General features: G+C 47.4%; 9 non-coding genes across 9 annotated transcripts; 5 read left to right on the top strand and 4 right to left on the bottom strand.

Annotated features, from left to right (window-relative positions):
* Positions 1–2,076: 2,076 nt before the first annotated feature.
* Positions 2,077–2,149, bottom strand: trnav-aac (transfer RNA valine (anticodon AAC)). The gene has a single exon. It is a non-coding gene; the product is annotated as a tRNA-Val (tRNA).
* Positions 2,150–15,573: 13,424 nt separating this feature from the next.
* On the bottom strand, positions 15,574–15,737 carry LOC131119399 (U1 spliceosomal RNA). Its single transcript, XR_009126348.1, has one exon. It is a non-coding gene; the product is annotated as a U1 spliceosomal RNA (small nuclear RNA).
* Positions 15,738–16,806: 1,069 nt separating this feature from the next.
* On the bottom strand, positions 16,807–16,878 carry trnae-cuc (transfer RNA glutamic acid (anticodon CUC)). The gene has a single exon. It is a non-coding gene; the product is annotated as a tRNA-Glu (tRNA).
* A 670-nt stretch (positions 16,879–17,548) lies between these two features.
* On the top strand, positions 17,549–17,618 carry trnav-aac (transfer RNA valine (anticodon AAC)). The gene has a single exon. It is a non-coding gene; the product is annotated as a tRNA-Val (tRNA).
* Positions 17,619–17,866: 248 nt separating this feature from the next.
* On the bottom strand, positions 17,867–17,939 carry trnak-cuu (transfer RNA lysine (anticodon CUU)). The gene has a single exon. It is a non-coding gene; the product is annotated as a tRNA-Lys (tRNA).
* A 119-nt stretch (positions 17,940–18,058) lies between these two features.
* trnal-cag (transfer RNA leucine (anticodon CAG)) lies at positions 18,059–18,140 on the top strand. Its single transcript has one exon. It is a non-coding gene; the product is annotated as a tRNA-Leu (tRNA).
* Positions 18,141–18,769: 629 nt separating this feature from the next.
* On the top strand, positions 18,770–18,856 carry trnay-gua (transfer RNA tyrosine (anticodon GUA)). Its single transcript is given in 2 exon segments — positions 18,770–18,806; positions 18,821–18,856. It is a non-coding gene; the product is annotated as a tRNA-Tyr (tRNA).
* Positions 18,857–21,393: 2,537 nt separating this feature from the next.
* Positions 21,394–21,466, top strand: trnav-cac (transfer RNA valine (anticodon CAC)). Its single transcript has one exon. It is a non-coding gene; the product is annotated as a tRNA-Val (tRNA).
* A 1,116-nt stretch (positions 21,467–22,582) lies between these two features.
* On the top strand, positions 22,583–22,664 carry trnal-cag (transfer RNA leucine (anticodon CAG)). The gene has a single exon. It is a non-coding gene; the product is annotated as a tRNA-Leu (tRNA).
* Positions 22,665–23,389: the final 725 nt, after the last annotated feature.

Here is a 23,389-nt window from a genome sequence, read left to right as displayed (position 1 = left end):
GGTCGTTACGTCTTTCAATAATGGGGTGTTAAAATGTGGATTGTCAAAAGGAACAAAGACAATCCATCTGCAACCTGGTCAACGGACACGTAAACAGTGCAGGTACCCTGCTTTGTGCGGTTCCTTGTCAGCGAACCTCACAAGGTCACAGTTTTTTCCTGATCAGGGCACCGTTTTAGGTTGTGTGGATGAGTGGTCTAAAGCACCAGATGAAGGCTCCTTTTGCTCAGTGGGCACTGGTTGAAATCCCACAGCTGGCATTTTCCTGGTCAGGTCCATTATCCACGACTGGAATGATTTGGCAGCAAAGGACTGTCAGATTGCACAACACACCCGAGCACCTCATGAGCAGAGTTATCCTTTTCCGGGCAAGAACCAAAAACTCTGACTCGAAGGTGCTGATTGCTGCTCCCAGTTGCTTCTAATTCGTCTGCGAGCAAAAATTGAACTTTAGAGTCTGGTTAATTGAAAAGATTTGCTAGCTAGCCAGGAGTTGAAACTTGAATCTTCTTAGATGAGTTATCCTCTGCCCCACTATTCGTACAACAAAAGGACCTGTCATTTAAGGTTAGCTTCTGGATTGTCACTGTTTCGCCAAGACTACAATTGGGTTGAGAGAAAAGTACTTTTTAGACAAGACAATAACAAAAGCAACACACACCTGCCATGACCCAGGGTTGGTGCGGACACAACAATGAGTACGAACCACGATATGATTACAGCTGTCTAACCCGTAGGCAACACGTCATCCACTGCGCCACTAGCCATTCAACAAAATAACCTGGAGTTTAAGGTTGGGTTCTAACTAGGCTACCACAGTTTCTGCATTACCAAACACTAATTCAGATGTTGGGACTCATTTTCAGTCAACAAGACCATGTCAACAAAGGTCCTGCAGGAGATGAGGTGACCGAGAGGTTAAGGTGCTGGACTGCTAATCCATTGTGTTCTGCGTGCATGGGTTTGAATCCCATCCTCATGGGACTATACCAATGCAGTAGTTTTGACACCACCTGTGTTTTTAGGAAACATCATTAGAATGCAATTAATCAAAGTATCAGGTACGATGTTGGAGATGGAGAATGCTTTTTTAGCAGGAAAAAGACACAATATACCATTTGGAGAATGCAGGCATCGATTCCACTTCATCAATGAAATGTTTTCCGCATGTTGCACAATTTTCCACAGGAAAGAAATCTTGACGATGTATCACCAAAAGTGCTGCACCGCCCAATGTGGGGCTGAAACTAGTTAAGTAAACCTTTTGGACCTCGATGACCCATCAAGAAGTCAATCTTTGTTGGTTCAGAACAGGCACAGAACATCCCTGCCTCCCTCTGAATCTTGCAGGTCACTGGGAAGATATTCGGCTCGAAGGACCATTTGGTCCCGAACATGAAACTTTTGATCTGAGTGTCCGGGATTCAAGTCCCTGTTCAGGTGACCAGGTCTGAGGTCCACTTGCAAACGCCTCCTTCTGCTCTCAAAATACAAGGACAACAGGACAACACCTCGGTACTTTATGGAAAATTCATGAGGAGCCGGGCTTTTAACTGGAACTGGAAAGACTTGCAGCCCCGCACTGTCTGAAGTGGGATTTGAACCCACGCCTCATTAGAGACTGCAACCTGAATGTAGCGCCTTCGACCGCTCGGCCATCCTTCTGTTACCTGAGAAAAAAGGTCAGCTGTGGAATTGATCAAACATCAGGATGGCCATGTCAATAAAAACAGAACAAAAAATGATATCGAGAGCAGCAAAAGGCCTGATTAGCTCAGTGGGTAGAGCTTGAGACTCTTAATCTCATGGTCGTGGGTTCGAGCCCCGTGTTGGGCGATTTAGCAGTTTTATTGATACATCTGTAAGATATCTTTCCTGTTGAAAATTGTTCAACATGCTGAAAACATTTCATTCCAAATACATAAAAACAAGTCTTTTGACCAAAGGCCTGGGGGCTCACTTCGTAGGGCATCAGACTTTAAATCTGAGTGTTCAAGTCCCTTCAGAGATCAAGCACATGTCATTGTTCCTATTTGTCACCTTGACTTTTTTGTAAAAGAAGGACTTGAAAGGCCATGTTTCCACCCAGTTTCGAACTGGGGACCTTTTGCGTGTTAGGCAAACGTGATAACCACTACACTATGGAAACCTGAAAGTAGTGGCTTTTAAGGGGACTGGTGAAGTCACAAAGTAGTTGCCAAACAATGAAACACGACGATGTGTCCAAAGTGGGGGCAGATTGACAATTGTCCAAATGGACAAAGATGTCTCCTTTGTAGGGAAAATTGTTCCAGAAATAATGGGCTTTTCTTCAACAAAACAAGACATCACAATCGCGGCTTGAAAGAAACACCTAAGCCACCCTCGGGGTCACTTTGATATCTCAACTTGTGCCCTTGGAGTCAATGGTTTGTAAATAGGCTTGTAACCTCCTCTAACCTTGTCTGGATGGCTGGATGTCTGGCCTTTTGAAGAATGAAGTTAAGGTCCTTTCAGCCAGCCAATAAGCATTTTCAAACTATTTGCCAAGTCACAAAATAAATAGGGATTGTTCTGAAAACCCTGTGATTGGCTGGCGACCAGTCCGGGGTGTGCCCCGCCTCTCGCCCGGGGACAGCTGGGATGGGCTCCAGCACCCCCCGCGACCCTCGTGAGGAAAAAGCGGTAGAAAATGAATGAATGTTCTGAAAACCGGGCTTGAACCAGGGACCTTTAGAACTTCAGTCTAACGTTCTCCAAAGTGAGTATTTCAGCTTCTTCGGTGGTGTTCTGCTTTTTCAGTCGTGGGTAAAAGTGGGGGCAGGGTGAAGCTGTGTCTGTGCCACGTATGTTGCTGTGTACCTGGTCCAGTGTGTTCTCATCTTGGGTTGGAATGTCCCCATGCTGGTAACGGGTGGGGAATACAGTCCGTTGATGAGGATAAGAGCTACAGAAAATGGGAAGGATTTCACTGGTTGAAGTCTCCAGCTACCATAAAAACGGTCATGGGCCACAAGCCTGTTCTGAATCCCGCTTTGGCCAATCGACACGACATCGACTCAGCAGCAGTCCTTGTTAGTATAGTGGCCAGTATCTCCGCCTGTCACATGGAAGATTGCGCGGTTTGATTCCCAGACGGGGAGTTCCTTTTTTGTATGTCACGTTGAACCTTGAGCAGGGTTGCGGTTGCAACAACCAGTCCGGGAGAACAAGACCTCTATTCATCTTCTTCTCCAAGTGCTCAGCTGTGTTGTACAATCTGACAGTCCTTTGCTACCAAATCATTCCAGTCGTGGATAATGGACCTGACCAGGAAAATGACAGCTGTGGGATTTCAACCAGTGGCTCCTGAGCGAAAGGAGCCTTAATCTGGTTCTTTAGACCACTCATCCACACAACCCAAAACGGTGCCCTGATCAGGAAAAAAACGAGGACTAAGACAAATCCTATCTCCACTCAAAACCTAACCAAATGTCAGTTCCCTGACCGGGAATCGAACAACGGCCGCGGCGGTGAAAGCACCAAGTCCCAGCCACTAGACCACCAGGGACTGCATCATGGCTGCACTCTGATAGGTAGAGACTGTGTCGCTTTGACGTACTCCAGCAAAGGAACCAAAATAGTTCTGAGACTGGACCGTCTCTGCCAACGCTGCATCCGCAGGGGAATTAGCTCAAATGGTAGAGCGCTCGCTTAGCATGTGAGAGGTAGCGGGATCAATGCCCGCATTCTCCATGAACTCATTTGTTTTTTTGATGAAATGTTCCCAAGTAGCGAATACTAATCCGGGCCCCGATCCTGATATCTAGGCCAAACACAGCCATCGGTATCACCCTAAACCCAGTCCTAACCTAAACCCAGTCCTAACTGCATTCTCCCCTCTAGCACCTTGTCTTGTCTTGTTGTGGGATCAATGCCCGCAGTCTCCAAGGAGCTCTTTGCCTTTTGTAGAAGAGATGTTGGGATTGGATCTACCCCTTAGCATCCGACAAATACCCCAAACCAGGGGAATTACCTCAAATGGTAAAGTGCTTGCTTAGCATGCGAGAAGTAGCAGAGTCGATACCTGCATTCTCCAAGGAATCCTTTGTATTTTGTAAAAGAGATGTGGGATCGGAAATGAGTCCAGGATCTATCCCTCAGCGTCAGACAAATACACCAAACCTAATCCTGGCCGCGTTCTCTAGATTGGTCTCTTATCATGGAATAGTGAAGAAACCCAGTACGTGATTTATTGTTCTCAAGTAGCGCATCAAGGTGACCCCGACAATTCCACCGAGGGCTTGCAGAGATGAAGAGGCCCCAGTCCCGAAATGTCCACCCCCAAGATGGACTGAGGTCTTAACCTACCCGCATGGACAATCCAAATATCTTCTGGACAAAAAAAGTTTGTGGTCAGACAAGACAAAGGTTGAGCCGGTCACCTGAACATGAAACGTTTGATCTGAGTGTCCGGGATTCAAGTCCCTGTTCAGGTGACCAGGTCTGAGGTCCACTTGCAAACGCCTCCTTTTTGCCCTCAATATACGAGGGCAACAGGACAATCCCTTGGTACTTTATGGAAACTACATGAGGAGCCTGGCTTTTAACTGGAACTGGAAAGACTTGTGGCCCCGCACACAAACCAAGTATCTTCTGATCAGCTGATCCTTAACATCAGCTGTCACAGACATTGGCGTCGTTTGGGGACCTCATCCACGGTTACCACTGATTTGTAGAGTAAGTGTCAGGTTCAAACTCCTGTGACACTTGTAAAAACACTTAAATACAGAAATACAGAAGAGACAGGAGAGGAGAGTGAAACCACATACCCAGTGACATGCCGCTCCACTCTGAATATGCAGTTCACACTCCTCTTCTTTTATTCTCTTTCGGGGGTCCCTACTACATGGTCGTGCAACTCTAAGGGGGGGGGGGGGGGGGGGGGAGAAGGCAGTTGCACGAGCTGTATTTGTTTGTCTATGTGTGTGTAGGTGAGAGCAATTACTTTTAATGTTTTATGAGTTCTTATCTTAACACATTCTTGCAGGATTAACATGAGCATCTGCAGAGTCGCTGTTGGTGCATCCAAGCACCTCCAGGACCTGGGGGTCGCTGAGGGTCTCTGATTAGGGTCACGGGAATATTCCTTCTTCAGCACATTCAAACACTTTCTATTGTCTAAGCAAATGGATATAAGGGTGATAACCAACAAAATAATACCTCTATCTACATTTTATTCTAACACTCGCCCGATATGCGCTCCGCAGCGCCTTGTCATTCCAGCCGCTCTCTGTCGCTATCCAATCGACTCGACAACCGGCTGCGGGAGCGCAGCACACAGCAGAGGGCGGAGCCTCTCCGACCCACACGTCGGCTCCAAATCCCTCCTCCTGGGGCTCTTCCGGCACCACTCCTCCCTCCCTGCTCCAGCAGTGGAGCGCCGTCTGATGACGTCGGGAGTGTTGTCCCCATGCAACTGGGAGCCAGTCGCCTTTCGTCAGCGGAGAGGAGTCACCGTCCACGCCGGTGGCTGTGCCTGTACTGTGGGAGTCCTACACACAATTTCCCGCTGTCCAGTTCGCCCAGCACGCCAACGCTCTTCCTCCACCAGGGATATTCCCCAGCTGCTGGCACTGCCCGCTCCAACCACACCGGCTGCGTCATCCGCTTTGGTGGGCCGACTTCAGGTGGAAGCTACGATATCCTGGGCGGGGCAAGCTTCTCCTACCACAGCATTAATTGACTCTGGGGCGGACGAGAACTTCATTGATAGCGGACTCGTCAGTTCTCTCAACATTCCTACTGTTGAGCTTGTCCCCCACAAGAATGTCCGCTCGCCAGATGAACATCACCTGGCATGCATTACGCATCAGACGTGCACCATATCCTTGGTGCTGTCGGGTAACCACCACAAGGTCACAAATTTTTTTCTTATGCCCTCTCGCTCAGCTCTGTTAGTACTCGGCCTCCCCTGGCATCCCGTGTGTGTGTTGTGATTGTGATGTTTTGTCATTCAGCGCCACTTTGCAGTTTGTTGACATTTGCTGCCAGCCAATCAGGATGCGACACAGACGTCAGACAAGTAAAGAGCCTCGCCTGCCACGCGGGCATGATTACCATTACCATTACCATCGATCAGGGATGGCAACTGAATTAAGAATCAATGCCAGAAACCTGATAATGTTTTGATGCAGACTGGTCATGATGCCTCTGAAGTTCACCAAAGCAGACCTTACTTAAGGTGACTACACTTTCAAAGTTCCCAGTGATGACTGAACCTCTCGCTTCTTGTGTTCCCCGAGAAACTCGGTCAGCTGTGGATTTGATCAAAAAGGCCAGGTTAAGCAGAAAAAGGCCTGCTCGCGGGAGACTGGGGTTCGATTCCCCGACGGGGAGTTCCTCTTTTGTATGTCACAATGTCAACAAACAAACCTTCTCATTAGAACAAAACCTCTCTTAATCTTCTTCTCAAGGTGTTCAGGTGTCTTGTACAATCTGACAGTCTTTTGCTGCCAAATCATTCCAGTCGTGGATAATGGAGCTGACCAGGAAAATGCCAGCCGTGGGATTTCAACCAGTGCCTCCTGAGCTTAAGGAACCTTAATCTGGCGCTTTCGATCACTCATCCACCCAACCTAAAACGGTGCCCTGATCAGGAAAAAAAACTGTGACCTTGTGAGGTTCACTGACAACAGAGGACACTCAAAAGGAGCCGCACAAAGCTGGGTACTTGTACAGATGTCAGCAGCAGAGTGGCGCAGTGGTAGCGTGCTGGGCCCATAACCCAGAGGTCGACGGATCGAAACCATCCTCTGCTATGGCTGTACTCTTTACGTGTCCTTTGAAGAGCTTGCAGATGTATGGTCTTTGTTACTTAGCTGACCTGGTCCAGTAAAGAGTTCACGCTTCCTTTACTGCTGTTCTCGATGCATTTATTGCTCTTGAGTGCATTCACACGCCATTGCGGGACATTGAAGCATCGTGAAACACCGTAACTGTCCTCACAAGTCCATTGTCACTCTTATGGACTTGAAAAATCCCAGCCAGTTTCCATTCGTTTCGGGGAACCTCCTCCTCTTTGACGATCACCACATCTCCAACTTGCATGTTTCTTCTTGGCGTATGCCATCTTTGTCTCAGAGCAGTGTTGGTCAGATACTCCTTCCACCATTTGTTCCAGAACTATTCCGGCAAATATTGCAATTATCTCCATCTCATTTTAGTATACAAGTCCATCCATCCATCCATCCGTCCATCCATTTTCCTCCGCTTATCCAGGTCCAGGTCGCGGGGGGCAGCAGTCTTAGTAGGGAAGCCTAGATTTCCCGGTCCCCGGCCACCTCCTCCATCTCCACCGGGAGGACACCAAGGTGTTCCCAGGCCAGCTGTGAGACATAATCCCTCCAGCGTGTCCTAGGTCTGCCCCGGGGCCTTTTCCCGGCTGGGTATGCCCGGAACACCTCACCAGGGAGGCGTCCGTGAGGCATCCGGACTAGATGCCCGAGCCACCTCAACTGACTCCTCTCGATGTGAAGGAGAAGCGGCTCTACTCTGAGCCCTCCCGGATGACTGAGCTCCTCACCCTATCTCTTAGGGTGAGTCCAGCTACCCTACGGAGGAAACTCATTTCAGCCGCCTGTATCCGAGATGTCATTCTTTCGGTCATGACCCAAAGCTCATGACCATAGGTGAGGGTGGGAACATAGATCGACCGGTAAATTGAAAGCTTTTTTAACCACGACGGTCCGTTACAGCGACCGCATTACTGCCGAGGCTGCGCTGATCCGTCTGTCGACCTCACGCTCCCACTTTCCCTCACTCGTGACCATACCTAAGATACCTAAACTCCTCCACCTGGGGTAGGACCTCATTCCCAACCCGGAGGGAGCACTCCACCCTTTTACGACTGAGAACCACGGCCTCTGATTTGGAGGTACTGAGTCTCATCCCAGACGCTTCGCACTCAGATGCAAACCGTCCCAGTAAGCGCTGAAGGTCACAGCCCGTAGAAGCCATAAGAACCACATCATCTGCAAATAACAGAGATGAGATTCTAAGGCCCCTGAAACAGATTCCCTCAACACCTTAGCTGCGCCTAGAAATTCTGGGATGTCCATAAGTGCACTTGGCACCAGGACACCCTTGGCTGCAGGTCTATGATCGACTTTGCAGTCGTGTCATCAGACCTGCGTCCGCATGTTCTGGACAGGCGGGTGAAGAGAGGGGCTGAGCTGTCAACTGATCACCACCTGGTGATGAGTTGGATTAGATGGCGAGGGAGGATGCTGGACAGACCTGGTAGACCCAAACGAGTAGTGAGGGTGTGCTGGGAACGTCTGGCAGAGTCTCCCGTTCGTCGAGTCTTCAACTCTCACCTCTGGCAGAGCTTCGCCTGCATCCCGGGGGAGGACCGGGATATTGAGTCCGAATGGGCCATATTCCGTGCCTCCATTGCTGAGGCGGCTGACCGGAGCTGCGGGCGCAAGGCGGTTGGTGCCAGTCGTGGCGGCAGGCCCCGAACCCGATGGTGGACACCAGAGGTCAGGGCCGCCATCAAGCTGAAGAAGGAGTCCTATCGAGCGTTGATGGCTTGTGGGACTCCGGAAGCAGCTGACAGGTACTGTCAGGCCAAACGGTTCGCGGCTTCGGCGGTTGTCGAGGCAAAAACTCGGGTGTGGGAAGAATTCGGTGAGGCCATGGAGCACGACTTTTGGTCGGCCTCGAAGGGGTTCTGGCAAACCGTCCGGACCCTCCGAAAAGGGAAGCATTGCCCAGTCCACACTGTTTACAGTGGAGACGGGGCCTGCTGACCTCGACTGGGGATTTGTTTTGGTGAAGTAGGTGCAGACACATCTATTAAAAAGTGAAAATACAAAATATACAGTATACAGTATAAATATATGTACACGGTCTGTTTTTGTTTGTTGTTCCGGAACTGCAGTCTGATTGTTTTTCCTAAGAGTCCAAACTGAGCGTTAATTTAACGCATATAGAGTGTCAAAGTGGCAGGATGAGGCAGAAGTGGGGTGTGAACAGTCTCGGGGGGGGGGGGGGGGGGGTGGGGGGTTCAGGGACTTGTTGATGAGGCTGACAGCAGACGGGAAGAAACTGTTCTTGTGGCGTGAGGTTTTGGTCCTGATGGACCGCAGCCTCCTCTCAAAGAGGCTGTGTCCGGGTTGAGAAGGATCGGCCACAATCCTTTTCTGCACGCCTTAGGGTCCTGGAGGCGTACAGATCCTGGAGGGACGGGAGATTGCAGGAGATGAGGATGGACTCAATGATGGAGCTGTAGAAGTGCACCAACATTGTCTTTGGCAGGAAGAATTTCTTCAGCTGCCATAGGAACGTAGGAAGTACATCCTCTGCTGTGCCTTCTTGATGAGGGAGCTGATGTTCGGCTCCCACTGGAGGTCCTGGGAGATGATGGTACCCAGGATGCGGAAGGACTCCACAATGTCAATCGTAGAGTCACAGAGGGTGATGGGGACAGGAGAGGCTGAGTTCTTCCTGTTGTCCACAACCATCTCCACTGTTTTTAAGGCGTTGAGCTCCAGGTTGTTCAGGTTGCACCAAGTCACCAGATGGTCAACCTCTCACCTGTAGGCAAACTTGTCGCCGTCAGAGATGAGTTCGATGAGAGTAGTGTCGTCCGCAGACTTTGGGAGCTTGACAGACTGGTGACTGGAGGTGCAACTGTTTGTGTACAGGGAGAAGAGCAGAGGAGAAAGAACGCAGCCCTGGGGGGATCAGGTGCTGACGGTTTTTGTATCTGAGATGTGTTTCCCCAGCTTCACGCACTGTTTCCTGTCAGACAGGAAGTCTGTAATCCACCTGCAGGTGGAGTCAGGCACGCTCAGCTGGGAGAACTTCTCCTGGAGCAGAGTTGGGAGGATGGTGTTGAAGGCGGAGCTGAAGTCCACAAACAGGATCCTAGCATAGGTTCCTGCGGAGTCCAGGTGCTGGAGGACCAACACACCAAGGCAGCCGTCCGCAGCTGTCAAGTTCCTTCTTGCCTTGCGCATCCCCTGAACTTGAAAAAGGGGGTCTGAGTAGCCACACTGAGGAAAGACTGGATTCACTCGATGCTTTCGCTGTTTTTGGGTTTTATTTGGTGAGGCACAAGTCTTGTTGTGACAATGTACAGCACAGCACAGCACAGCGTAGTGTAGCACAGCAGTGTAGCACATAGTGCATAGGTGAAAACCTTCAACAAAAAAAAGGGGAAAGTATAAGTATACACAATATACATATTTCTAAATATATATAATATGCTCAATAATATACATATGCAAGTATTTATATAAGATATAAATCATGTTCAGCAGTATATTAACCATTAAACAGTTTAACAACGGTTGGAATAATTTTGTCCCCTTAACCTGCATTTATTAACTTATTCTTTACTTCATTATTTCGTTATTTTATTTGATCTATTTATTAAACCATTTGCATTGCCCCCATCTTGCCACGTAACTAAAATTATTATTATAAAAGCTCTAAATAATATAGGCCCACTGAAAAGAAATGAGCATAGCGCGTTCCTTCGATGCCCAAAGCTCGCTGATCAGCTCAATTGGTGCCAATTAAATGAACCACCGCGAGCCGCCGTGTGCACCTACGCGACACAGGCGATCGACGGTGTTCCAGACCCCACTTTCTAACTAATTGCACCGTGTTAATACTTTTAATCTAGTACCAATAACTAAAGTGAGGCGCGCGTCACCAGCGGCCATCACATCCAAAAAAAAGCCGTGCCTTACGTGGCACGGGTGCGTTAAACCACAGCGCTAATATTAAAAGGAATTTCTTACCGGCTGCCTCTTCAGTGTTGTATAGCTCCAGTTTGCGCAAGGTTTGGGGTGCAGTTCTGACTACCTTCTCGATACCACTTGTCTGCAGCCTTACCTGCTGAGAAAGGAAGTGCCCTAATGCAGACGCCCAGGTGCGCTTAAAACTGATTCCCACTTCCGGTTTAGATGTTCCCCACCTGATCTCCCGTGTTTAATTTAGTAAAATAAGGTGCTAATTGCAACGAAAATTTATTATTCCCTTAATGAGGGCCATGAAAAGTATTTTTTATTTTTATTTATCTTTTTATTTATTTTTTTCCTGTCTGCCTTATCTAAATTATTTTGGACAAGGGTTTGACTTGACAGCAGTGCCATTTTGGAAACACGTGGTGGCATGGGAATAAATGACTACATGGTAATCAGGTGGTTAGGTGTCAGTGGTTCCAGACACATGGGTTGTTTACATTGTCCACAGTAAGAGGGTGATTATTCACAACAGACATGGCTTCCTAAAGAAAGGTTCTCAAGGAACTATCACTCAACCTGCCAGCACTGTTTGCTGGGACTGAAATGAGCACGCTTTTGATGGTTCTGATCTGGCGCTCCCAAACACCTCCCATATGGCTTGCATTTATGACAAAGTTGCATTGCTTGTCTGCCAGGTATTCTGTTACTCTTTCTGTGTTTATTTCCTTTAGAGACTTTTCCATTTCATTTTTAGTTCAAACTAAGTATGTTCCCTGATCTGATCGGATGTGCCAAACAGCACCTCTGATGGCAATGAAGCATCTTGGGGCATTGATGAATGAGTCAGTGGTCAAGTCCTCCAGCATCTCTATGTGAACACCTCCAGAACATAGACAAGTGAATAGTAGACTGTACTGTTTTTGTTCTTTACGCCCTTGTTTTGTGTGAAAGGGGCCAAAACAATCCATGCCACCATAGGTAATTGGTGGAGAAGGCTCAATGTGGTCTTGAGGTAAGTCAGCCATCTTTTGTTCCTCTGTGGCTCATCGAGCTTTCCGGCATGGGATGCACTGTCAAATATGTTGAGCCACTGCTTTGCTCCCTCCCACGATCCAGTAGTCATTTGCTCTGAGTTAATTCAAGAACCAATATAGTTCTGAGACTGGACCTTCTCTGCCAATTCAGGAAAAGCAGGGGAATTAGCTCAAATGGTATAGCGCTTGCTTTGCATGTGAGAGGTAGCGGGATTGATTGCCTAAATTCTACAAGGAATCCTTTGTTTTATTGGCTAATTGTAGGCCATTCGCGCACCCCGAGGTTACAGATGTCAAAGGTAAGCTTATATTCAGCAGCACAGTGGCGAACGGTAAATTTATGTCCACAGGTTCCCGATTTGTACAACCCGGCATTAATACCTCTTAGTGTAATTCTACCTTACTGGTGGATGCCTTCTTCTGGTCGCTCCTCAGGGCTGACCTCTGGTAGTGGTGCGGTGGACCCGACGTGAGTGATAGGTTACCGACCGAGAACATGACTGGTGTTTGTGCCCCGATTTCTTTCCTTCCTCCAATGAACCCATGACCGTGGCTTTATTAGCACCACGCTCTGACCAACTGAGCTAATCGACCACAGGACACCATTGCATCAAATGTTTCCAGCTAAAATCGACTAACTCATCCTTAACAGACCGCATTCTCCGTGCCATGCTGTTTTCTTTACCTTTACCTGGTCGGTTGGTTGCCTTGATGGGGGTGTTTCGCAGTTCACTGGGTTCTGCGCTGTTAGTTATGGGGCCGGGGGGTTATGAGGGGCAGGGTGTTGTCGACGGGGGCTTTTGTTGTTCCTTCACGGTCCGCATTCTCTGCACTCGTGGTCTAAATTTTGGGTAGAGGATAATGGGGTCCACTGCCCCCATTGATCTGTTCCTTGCAGTCTTGGTGACTGAGAGGATTGTTGACGCTCTGCTTTGACATGCTGTTTTGTTTACCTCTCGAGGGTGTTTCGCTGGTGACAATTGACACTTTGGTCTCCCTCCCTTGTATGAACATGTTTCCCCATTGGTGAACTGTTTTTGTGTCCGTGCCAGATGCACAGGATTTCCTTTTCTACTAAAGGCACCATTCAAGTCAAGTTTGCATGCTTCACAGGCACGATGCTTTAGTTGGTCAAATTACATGCCTAGCAAAGAGGGGCTCATTGGTTCCAATTCCAGCAGTCCTCTACTGGTATTTCCATACTTTTTTTTTTATCAGAGGTCATGTTGAGATACAAAGCCTGTTTTCAGGAGAAATGCAAGACCCCGGGATACAATAGGTCTTCTTTGTACACTTTTCAGCAGCAGACATTTTGAAAAGCACCCCTGGTTTACTGCCCAGGAGTAACAGCCTCGGCCACTCTAGAAGGAAGGGTGACGCCACTTCAAGATGCAAGAAGCTGTCACTAGTGGGATTCGAACCCACGCCTCATTCGAGACTGCAATCTGAAGGCAGTGCCTTCGACCACTCGGCCACCCTGACCCTCCAGAGGCCACTTTTTAAAAGGCATTCACACACTCTGCGTTTTGTTTCCCATGTGGGTATTATGTTATGTTAGTCCAGATTAACAACCTAGTTATTTGTGTCAGTCCCAGGGACCATTTCCAGACCCTCGTGTGACACTTATGTTGGACTCTTTTGGAGAGCCCTTGCATTCTTCCCAATAGGTAAACCCTTTGTATCGGTGCCAAATATATACGGGATTCCCCACCTGCTGACCGAATGACACACGACAAATGCTGTTGTCTCAACAGTGCAAGCAGTTACTGTCTAGAAGAGTAAAGGCAGCATTGCCAGGTTGACATGCTCAGCTGGCACTATGGCTTAGCTGGTGAAAGTGCCTGTCTAATAAACAGGAGATCCTGGGTTCAAATCCCAGCAGTACCTGGGTGCTTGGTCCGTGAAACTTTGGCAGCTGAATTTTGAGCCACGTACCTCTTTTTGTCACTTGCCCTTCAAAAACGAGTCTACGGTGCATCCACACCTGACATGATTGTTGTGGATCCCGTTACGCCAGAAGGTGCTTGAATCCAAAGAGTATGACATTGTGATGTTTTGTCATTCAGCGCCACTTTGCATAGGCTCAGCCACTTTTCTCCGACAGTACAATCCCATGTGGCATTGGTGGTTCAGTGGTAGAATTCTCGCTTGCCAAGAGGGAGGCCCGGGTCCAATTCCCAGCCAATGCAGTGTGTATCAGCTTGTACCTTTCTTTAGAGTTCATGTGAAAAAGTACAAAGGCTCTTTTTCCTGCAAAAGGGTAGAACTCAGAATGACACCTGAAACGTAAGAGAACGGACCACCTGACAGTTAAGGTGGACAGCACTTGAGTATTTGCACATTTCTGTCAGAAGTAGAAACTTATTGAAACCTTACTGCAGTGATGCTGATGTAGTCTCTGTGCAATTGCTTGTGTTGTTGACATTTGCTGCCAGCCAATCAGGATGCGAGACAGATGTCAGACAAGCAGAGAGACTTTGGAGAAATGAAGTCAGGTATTTGAATCCCGTCTAAGCCAGCAGTCAAGTCACAGTTTTCTTCTCCACAATATTATTTTTTTCCAATTAATCCCTATATAATTACAAACTATTCATATCAGGCTTATATTGATAGCAGTGCTTGAAATAAAATACAAAATCAATGCAATGTCACAAAGAATATTTATTTATCAGGTTGCCACACTCAAGAACACTCTCAATAATAATAAAAAAAATCTACATGTAAGCAGTTATGAATAATGAATATACACATTGTTCATTTATTTTGCCGCCTTTGTTTCTCCTTTTCATAGAAAGGAGAGGCCTGGAACTCCCTCCAGCTCATCTCTTTTCCCATCCTGTGCTCTCTATAGATGGAGAACACTTTGGCAGGACAGTAGATGTACTTCTCTGAAGCCAGTGTGGATGCGGGGGCTTTTCCGGCCCTGCTTCAGCTGCATCCTGCAGAGGCACTTTCGGACAGGGGGTGGAGGAGATTCCTCCCTCTTTCTCTTCTTCTGCTGTTTTTCCTCCACCCTTTTTCTTGTCTCATCCACCTCTCGCTGGAAGAAGTCTGTTTGACTGAAATCTTTAAATGGCATCTTCGGGTCTGTCAGACCTTCTGCAGCAATAAGATTATCTGACAGGGCCTTGTTGATGAACGTCGTGGTTGATGTCCCATCCACTTGATATTTTCATTTTGGTTGGCCACAGCACAGACATGGTTTTTGTTTGAGTTTTTTGACACAGGAGGTGGTTGCTGCTGCTCCAATGGGGTATGAGCAGGTGGTGGTGGTGAAATAACCATCACTGCAGGCAGTGTCACTACAGGCACAAGATGCAACTATTCCAACAAAGGTACAAATGATTACGTTTTTACCTGGCTTTGCTTTGGCTGAGCGAGAAGTCCTTTCAGGCAAGAAAACAGCAAAAAGCAACACACACCAGCCGTGACTCAGACAAAACACAGAATACAAACAACAACACGATTACGGCTACAAGCTATCGTTTTTTGGGTGAGAACCATGAACTCTTACTCAGAGGTGCGGATTGCTCATTCTCGCTGCTTCAAATTTGCCTGCGAGCAAACCTTGAACTTTAGACTCAGATCAATCGAAATGGTTGCCGACGCTCTTTCTCTGTCTTGTTGCCGTTTCTCATTGAGGTTTCCTGACTGAGAGCAGATCGGCCTCACGGCTGGTTGGTTGTCTCCCGTGGACGGGCAGACCTTTCCAGCAAGCATTGGTAGTGCTGGCCTGGTCGTTTCTTGCTCGGTCTGGCTGCACTCGCAAGCCAAGGAGCTTGGCGCGGTGCTGCACCTGCCTCTTGTTTTAAACACGGGATAAGGGGAGAGTGCGAACGCAGTCCCCCACTACCACAAATTATGCAGTCGAGATTCCCGCATTTGGGGAATTCGCAGAGGTCAGCTCAACCCATGTGCAATGGCTGAGCCTCGCCCTGGGTGAACCACCTTCTTGATCATGGTATCTCCCCTGGCAGGTAAGTATGAGTTGCACCGGTCCCGCCCGGACTAGTCTCTCGCACATGCCACATGCTGAGTGGTGGTCTCATCAGGTCGCCCACAACAAGCCCAGCCACTTGACCTGTGTCCAAATTCAGAGACATGACTCTGGTTATCTCAAGGAGTCAGTCTGTATGGCACTCTTGTGACTTCATTCTGAGCAAAGGCAGCGGCAGCAAGTGGCTTAGTGCAGTTGCTGCAGACGTTCAATGCGGAGACTGAAGTACTGACTCAACGTCCCTAGTCACACCATGTAACATGAGAGGCCAATATGTTGAACCCTGACACGTGTAGATGTGCAAGGTCGTTGTGAGTCAGTGGGTTGTCAGGTTCAAACTCCTGTGACACTTGTAAAAACACTTAAATGCAGAAATACAGAAGAGACAGACAACAATATTCAAAGTTACTCGCAGCGAGGAGAGTGAAACCACATACCCAGTGACATGCCGCTCCACTGAGTATGCAGTTCAAACTCCTCTTTATTTATTCTCTTTTGGGGGTCCCTACTACATGGTCATGCAACTCTAGGGGTGGCAGTTGCACGAGCTGTATTTGTTTCTCTATGTGTATGTGTGTGTATTACTTTTATTGTTTTATGAGTTCTTATCTTGACACGTTCTTGCAGGATTAACGTGAACATCTGCAGGGTTGCGGTTGGCGCATCCAGGCACATCCAGGACCTGGGGGTTGCTGGGGGTCTCTGATCAGGGTCACAGGAACATTTCTTCTTCAGCACATTCAAACACTCTTTCTATTGTCTAAGCAAATGGATATAAGGGTGATAACTGATGCTATATTCATTCTATCTACATTTTATTCTAACAAGGATCTATCCCTGAGCATCCGACAAATGCTCTGTCTCACCCTTAACCCAGTCCTGACAGCATTCTCAGTCGAGGACCTTGTCTTATTGTGTTGTCCATTGTGTGTCCATGTTTTGTTTATATTTCTGTTGTCAGTCGCTTCAGGATGACAACGGTTTGTGCTTCAAGATGACCCCGACCATTCGACCGAAGACAAATCCTATCTCCAGTCAAAACCTACCCAAATGTCAATTCCCTGACCGGGAATCGAACCCGGGCTGCGGCGGTGAGAGCGCCGAATCCTAGCCACTAGACCACCAGGAACTGCCTTATGTCTGCACTCAGCAAGGCAGAGACAGTGTCACTTTGACGTACTCCAGCAAAGGAACCAAAATAGTTCTGTGACTGGACCTTCTCTGCCAACATTGCAGCAGCAGGGGAATTACCTCAGATAGTAGAGCGCTTCCCTTAAATGTTAGACCCGAACCTCTTTTGTTTTGCTAATGTGGTCTGTTTTCTTAGCCCCGCAAATGTCCAAATGCACAATGTTTTTGAAACACATATTGTTGGAATAAAGCACATTCAATAAGCTTACTTCATATTATCCAAGTTACTATTACATGCACATAGATCACACGTTTGCACAACTCATCACATTCCTTTAGACACTCAATAACAGGATGTCTCCTTGAGACATTCTGCTTTCTCAAAATAAGCTTGATGTCTCCTATCTGTCTTTGCTTTCTCAAAATATGCTTGATGTTGAAACCAGTCTCAACCGTGTGAACTGTTCCCCCTCCCTTAGACGATTGAGACCTATGTAATAGGGCACACCTAAACTCTAATTCATAAAAAGAAGGAGAGCAGAGACTGTTTTCAGAGTAGGTTGGATGAATGTTACTGAACAGTCTCTGATCACTCTCCTTGCAAGCCTATATCTCACGTCTTTGTGTCTTCTTTCACAGTGGGTGATAATGTTTTGGGTTTAACCCTAACAATAGTGTAGCGGTTATCACGTTTGCCTAACACGCAAAAGGTCCCCAGTTCGAAACTGGGTGGAAACACGGCCATTCAAGTCCTTCTTTTACAAAAAAAGTTAAGGTGACAAATAGGAACAAGGACTTGTGCTTGATCTCTGAAGGGACTTGAACTCTTGACACTCAGATTTAAAGTCTGATGCCCTACGAAGTGAGCCCCCAGGCCTTTGGTCAAAAGACTTGTTTTTGTGTATTTTGAATGAAATGTTTTCTGCATGTTGAACAGTTTTCAACAGGAAAGATATCTTTCAGATGTATCAATAAAAGTGCTGAATCGCCCAATATGGGGCTCGAACCCACGACCATGAGATTAAGAGTCTCATGCTCTACCGACTGAGCTAATCAGGTCTATTGCTGCTCTAGATATCATTTTTTGTTCTGTTTTTATTGATGTGGCCATCCTGATGTTTGATCAATTCCACAGCTGACCTAGTTTCTCAGGGAACAGAAGGAGCGAGACCTGGAGGGTCAGGATGGACGAGCGGTCGAAGGCGCTGCATTCAGGTTGCAGTCTCTAATGAGGCGTGGGTTCAAATCCCACTTCTGACAGTGCGGGGCCGCAAGTCTTTCCAGTTCCAGTTAAAAGCCCGGCTCCTCATGTAGTACCAAGGTAGTACCAATACCAAGGTATTGTCCTGTTGTCCTTGTATTTTGAGGGCAAAAGGAGGCGTTTGCAAGAGGACCTCAGACCTGGTCACCTGAACAGGGACTTGAATCCGGGACACTCAGATCAAAAGTTTCATGTTCGGGACCAAATGGTCCTTCGAGCCGAATATCTTCCCAGTGACCTGCAAGATCCAGAGGGAGGCAGGGATGTTCTGTGCCTCCATTGTCGAGGCGGCAGTGGCCCTAAGGTGGTCAGGGCCTGTCGTGGTGGTAATCCTAGAACCCGTTGGTGGATACCATTGGTGAGGGATGCCGTCAAGCTGAAGGAATTCTATTGGGCCTTTTTGGCTCATGGGACTTCAGCTGACAGGAACCGACAGGCCAAGCGGTCCGCGGCTTTGACATTCGCTGAGCCAAAAACTCTGACATGGGAGGAGTTTGGAGAAGCAATGGAGAAGGACTTCCGGACGGCTTCGAAGAGATTCTGGATCCGGCGTCTCAGGAAAGGAAAGCAGTACACAGTGAAGACGCTGTCAAACGCTTGGCTGTACTCATTCGCACCAAAGCAACGACCTTCGATAGCTCAGTTGGAAGAGCGGAGGACTGTAGTGGTTCAAGCTGGCATCCTTAGGTCGCTGGTTCAAGTCCGGCTCGAAGGACAAGCTGTTTCTTGTGTTATGTCTGCCGGCAAAGAATGGCAATACCGTCTTGTCTGAAGGACCTCCGCTTCCCTGTCAATGGAGTTGGACTTGAGTCTTTGTCACGCAGTCTGAAATTGGCAAACGGAGTAATTCTGATTGAGTGATCATTTGAGTGTCTATTTGAATACGTTTCATCTCAACTCCTGTTGGAAAAGAACAGCCATTTCCATGAGAGCACAAGACCCCTGGATTGTACCCGAAAATACTTTGCGCTCATCAGAGAGTAAAGTTGTTGTCCTGGTTTGCAAAGCCTCCATTGTTACGCCAGAAGGTGCCAGTCACATCCAAAACAAAGGGTTCCATGGTTAGCACTCTGGACTCTGAATCCAGTTTAGGGTGATACCTATGGCTGTATTTGGCCTAGATATCGGGATTGGGGCCCGGATTAGTATTCGCTACTTGGGAACATTTCATCAAAAAACAAAGGAGTTTATGGAGAATGCGGGCGTTGATCCCGCTACCTCTCACATGCTAAGCGAGCGCTCTACCATTTGAGCTAATTCCCCTGGTGATGCAGTGTTGGCAGAGAAGGTCCAGTCTCAGAACTATTTTGGTTCCTTTGCTGGAGTACGTCAAAGCGACACAGTCTCTGCCTTTCAGAGTGCAGACATGATGCAGTCCCTGGTTGTCTAGTGGCTGGGACTTGGTGCTCTCACCACCGCGGCCGTTGTTCGATTCCCGGTAGTTGGAATAAAGCTGTATATATCATGTAATCAAATTCAATAAGCTTGCTTCATATTATCCAAGTTACTATTACATGCACATAGATCACACGTTTGCATAACTCATCACATTCCTTTAGACACTCAATAACAGGATGTCTCCTTGAGACATTCTGCTTTCTCAAAATAAGCTTGATGTCTCCTATCTGTCTTTGCTTTCTCAAAATATGCTTGATGTTGAAACCAGTCTCAACCGTGTGAACTGTTCCCCCTCCCTTAGACGATTGAGACCTATGTAATAGGGCACACCTAAACTTTAATAAAAGAAGGAGAGCAGAGACTGTTTTTCAGAGTAGGTTGGATGAATGTTACTGAACAGTCTCTGATCACTCTCCTTGCAAGCCTATATCTCACGTCTTTGTGTCTTCTTTCACAGTTAGTGATAATGTTTTGGGTTTAACCCTAACACCGGTCAGGGAACTGACATTTGGTTAGGTTTTGACTGGAGATAGGATTTGTCTTGGTCCTCGGTCGAACGGTTCGGGTCATCTTTCAGCGCTGTCTGTGAACTGCTGTCACTGCACATGAAAACAATTCCAAGTCCGCCAATCGAATCCCGGTCTACCTGGTCGACGGACACGTAAACAGTGCAGGTACCCTCCTTTGTGCGGCTCCATTTCAGTGTCCTCCGTTGTCAGCGAACCTCACAAGGTCACAGTTTTTTCCTGATCAGGGCACCGTTTTGGGTTGGGTGGATGAGTGGTCTGAAGCACCAGATTAAGGCTCCTTTCGCTCAGGAGCCACTGGTTGAAATCCTACAGCTGTCATTTTCCTTGTCAGCTCCATTATCCACGACTGGAATGATTTGGTAGCAAAGGACTGTCAGATTGTACAACACAGCTGAGCACTTGGAGAAGAAGATGAATAGAGGTCTTGTTCTCCCGGACTGGTTGTTGCAACCGCAACCCTGCTCAAGGTTCAACGTGACACACAAAACAGGAACTCCACGTCTGGGAATCGAACCGCGTAATCTTCCATGTGACAGGCGGAGATACTGGCCACTATACTAACAAGGACTGCTGCTGAGTTGATGTAGTGTCGATTGGCCAAAGCGGAATTCAGAACAGGCTTGTGGCCCATGACCGTTTTTATGGTAGCTGGAGACTTCAACCAGTGAAATCCTTCCGATTTTCTGTAGCTCTTATCCTCATCAACGGACTGTATTCCCCACCCGTTACCGGCATGGGGACATTCCAACCCAAGTTGAGAACACACTGGACCAGGTACACAGCAACACACGTGGCACAGACACAGCTTCACCCTGCCCCCACTTATACCCACGACTGAAAAAGCAGAACACCACCTTAGAAGCTGAAATACTCACTTAGGAGAACGTTAGACTGAAGTTCTAAAGGTCCCTGGTTCAAGACCGGTTTTCAGAAAAATCCCTGTTTATGTTGTGACTTGGCAAATAGTTTGAAAAGGCTTATTGGCTGGCTGAAAGGACCTTAGCTTCATTCTTCAAAAGGCCAGACATCCAGACAATGTTAGAGGAGGTTACAAACCATTGACTCCAAGGGCACAAGTTGAGTCCACCAAGATATCAAAGTGACCCCGAGGGTGGCTAAGGTGTTTCTTTCAAGCCGCGATTGTGATGTCTTGTTTTGTTGAAGAAAAGCCCATTATTTCTGGAACAATTTTCCCTACAAAGGAGAAATCTTTATCCATTTGGACAATTGTCAATCTGCCCCCACTTTGGACACATCGTCGTGTTTCATTGTTTGGCAACTGCTCTGTGATTTCACCAGTCCCCTTAAAAGCCCCATCCTTCAGGTTTCCATAGTGTAGTGGTTATCACGTTTGCCTCACACGCACAAGGTCCCCAGTTCGAAACTGGGTGGAAACATGGCCTTCCAAGACCTCCTTTTACAAAAAAATCAAGATGACAAATGGGAACAAGGATATGTGCTTGATGTCTGAAGGTGTGTACACGAGCATCCATCCCCAGTTTGGACACACAATCCATATTTCCCGAATGACTGATGGGCTGGGAATACATAACAGGTCGGTGTTGGAGGACCTGATGGACCGCGAGGGTTCATAACGTAAAAGAAATTCAGAAAAAATAAGAAGGCCCACAACCCCCAAGGCATTTAAAAACCATTAAGAGAACCTTCAAATGGATCCTGAAACATACACGGAGCCAATGCAGTGATTTTAGAAGCGGTGTAATATGCGCCTGCCTTCTGGTCCTCGTCAGCACACGTGCAGCAAAAGTTGTTCTGTAAAAGTTGTAGACTTGTGATGTTTCTTTTAGGAAGACCAGAAAGCAGGGCATTGCAATAGTCAATACGACTGGAAATAAAAGCATGCATCAGCATGTCTCTATTTGCCCGAGAGAGGAACGGGCGGACTCTGGCTGTATTCTTTAAATGAAAAATAAAATCCTGTTTTTGTAACATTTTTAATGTGTGGAATAAAATTGAGCTCAGTCCCCTTAAAAGCCCCTTCCTTCAGGTTTCCATAGTGTAGCGGTTATCACGTTTGCCTAACACGCATAAGGTCCCCAGTTTGAAACTGGGAAACATGGCCATTCAAGTCCTTCTTTTACAAAAAAAAGTTAAGGTGACAAATAGGAACAAGGACATGTGCTTGATCTCTGAAGGGACTTGAACTCTTGACACTCAGATTTAAAGTCTGATGCCCTACGAAGTGAGCCCCCATGCCTTTGGTCAAAGGACTTGTTTTTGTGTATTTGGAATGAAATGTTTTCTGCATGTTGAACAATTTTCAACATGAAAGATATCTTTCAGATGTAAAAGTGCTGAATCACCCAATGTGGGGCTCCAACCAACTACCATGAGATTAAGAGTCTCATGCTCTACTGACTGAGCTAACCGGGCCTTTTTCTGCTCTAGATATCATTTTTTGTTCTGTTTTTATTGATGTGGCCATCCTGATGTTTGATCAATTCCACAACTGACCTAGTTTCTCAGGGGAGAGAAGGAGCAAAACCTGGAGGGTCAGGATGGCCGAGCGGTCGAAGGCGCTGCATTCAGGTTGCAGTCTCTAATGAGGCGTGGGTTCGAATCCCACTTCTGACAGCTTCTTGCATCTTGAAGTGGCGTCACCCAGTAAACCAGGGGTGCTTTTCAACATGACCGCTGCTGAAAAGTGTACAAAGCAGACCTATTGCATCCTGGGGTCTTGCGTTTCTCCGGAAAACACTCTTTGTACTTCAACATGACCTCGGATGAAAAGTATGAAAACCAGATTCATGGAAATACCAGAAGAGGACTGCAGGAATTGAACAAACAAGCCCCTCTTTGCTAGTCTTGTAATTTGACCAACTATCTTTTCCCCTCCTCTGCTGAGTGTCCACTGAATGTAGGTGGCTGTTCTCACAGGGACATCAATTAGTTAAATTAGTTGTATCACTGGTTGAAATCCCACAGCTGGCATTTTCCTGGTCAGGTCCATTATCCACGACTGGAATGACTTGGCAGCAAAGGACTGTCAGATTGTACAACACAGCTGAGCACTTGGAGAAAAAGATTGAGAGAGGTCTTCGGGTTTGCTCTACCCGAATCGTAACCCTACTGAAGGTTATATGTCACATTGTGACATACAAAACAGGAACTCCATGTCTGGGAATTGTGCACCAGTTTTCCACGTGACAGGGGGTGACACTGTCCACTATACTATATATCTGGGGACGTCAACCAATGAAAACCATCAATTTTCTGTACCTTTTCTGTATCCTCATCAACGGACTGTATTCCCCACCCGTTACCAGCATGGGGACATTCCAACCCAAGTTGAGAACACA

Source organism: Doryrhamphus excisus, unplaced genomic scaffold, assembly GCF_030265055.1.
Source record: "Doryrhamphus excisus isolate RoL2022-K1 unplaced genomic scaffold, RoL_Dexc_1.0 HiC_scaffold_26, whole genome shotgun sequence".
NCBI lineage: Eukaryota > Metazoa > Chordata > Actinopteri > Syngnathiformes > Syngnathidae > Doryrhamphus > Doryrhamphus excisus.
Note: the sequence above shows the minus strand (reverse complement) of the source record. Positions and strands in the feature narration are given on the sequence as shown.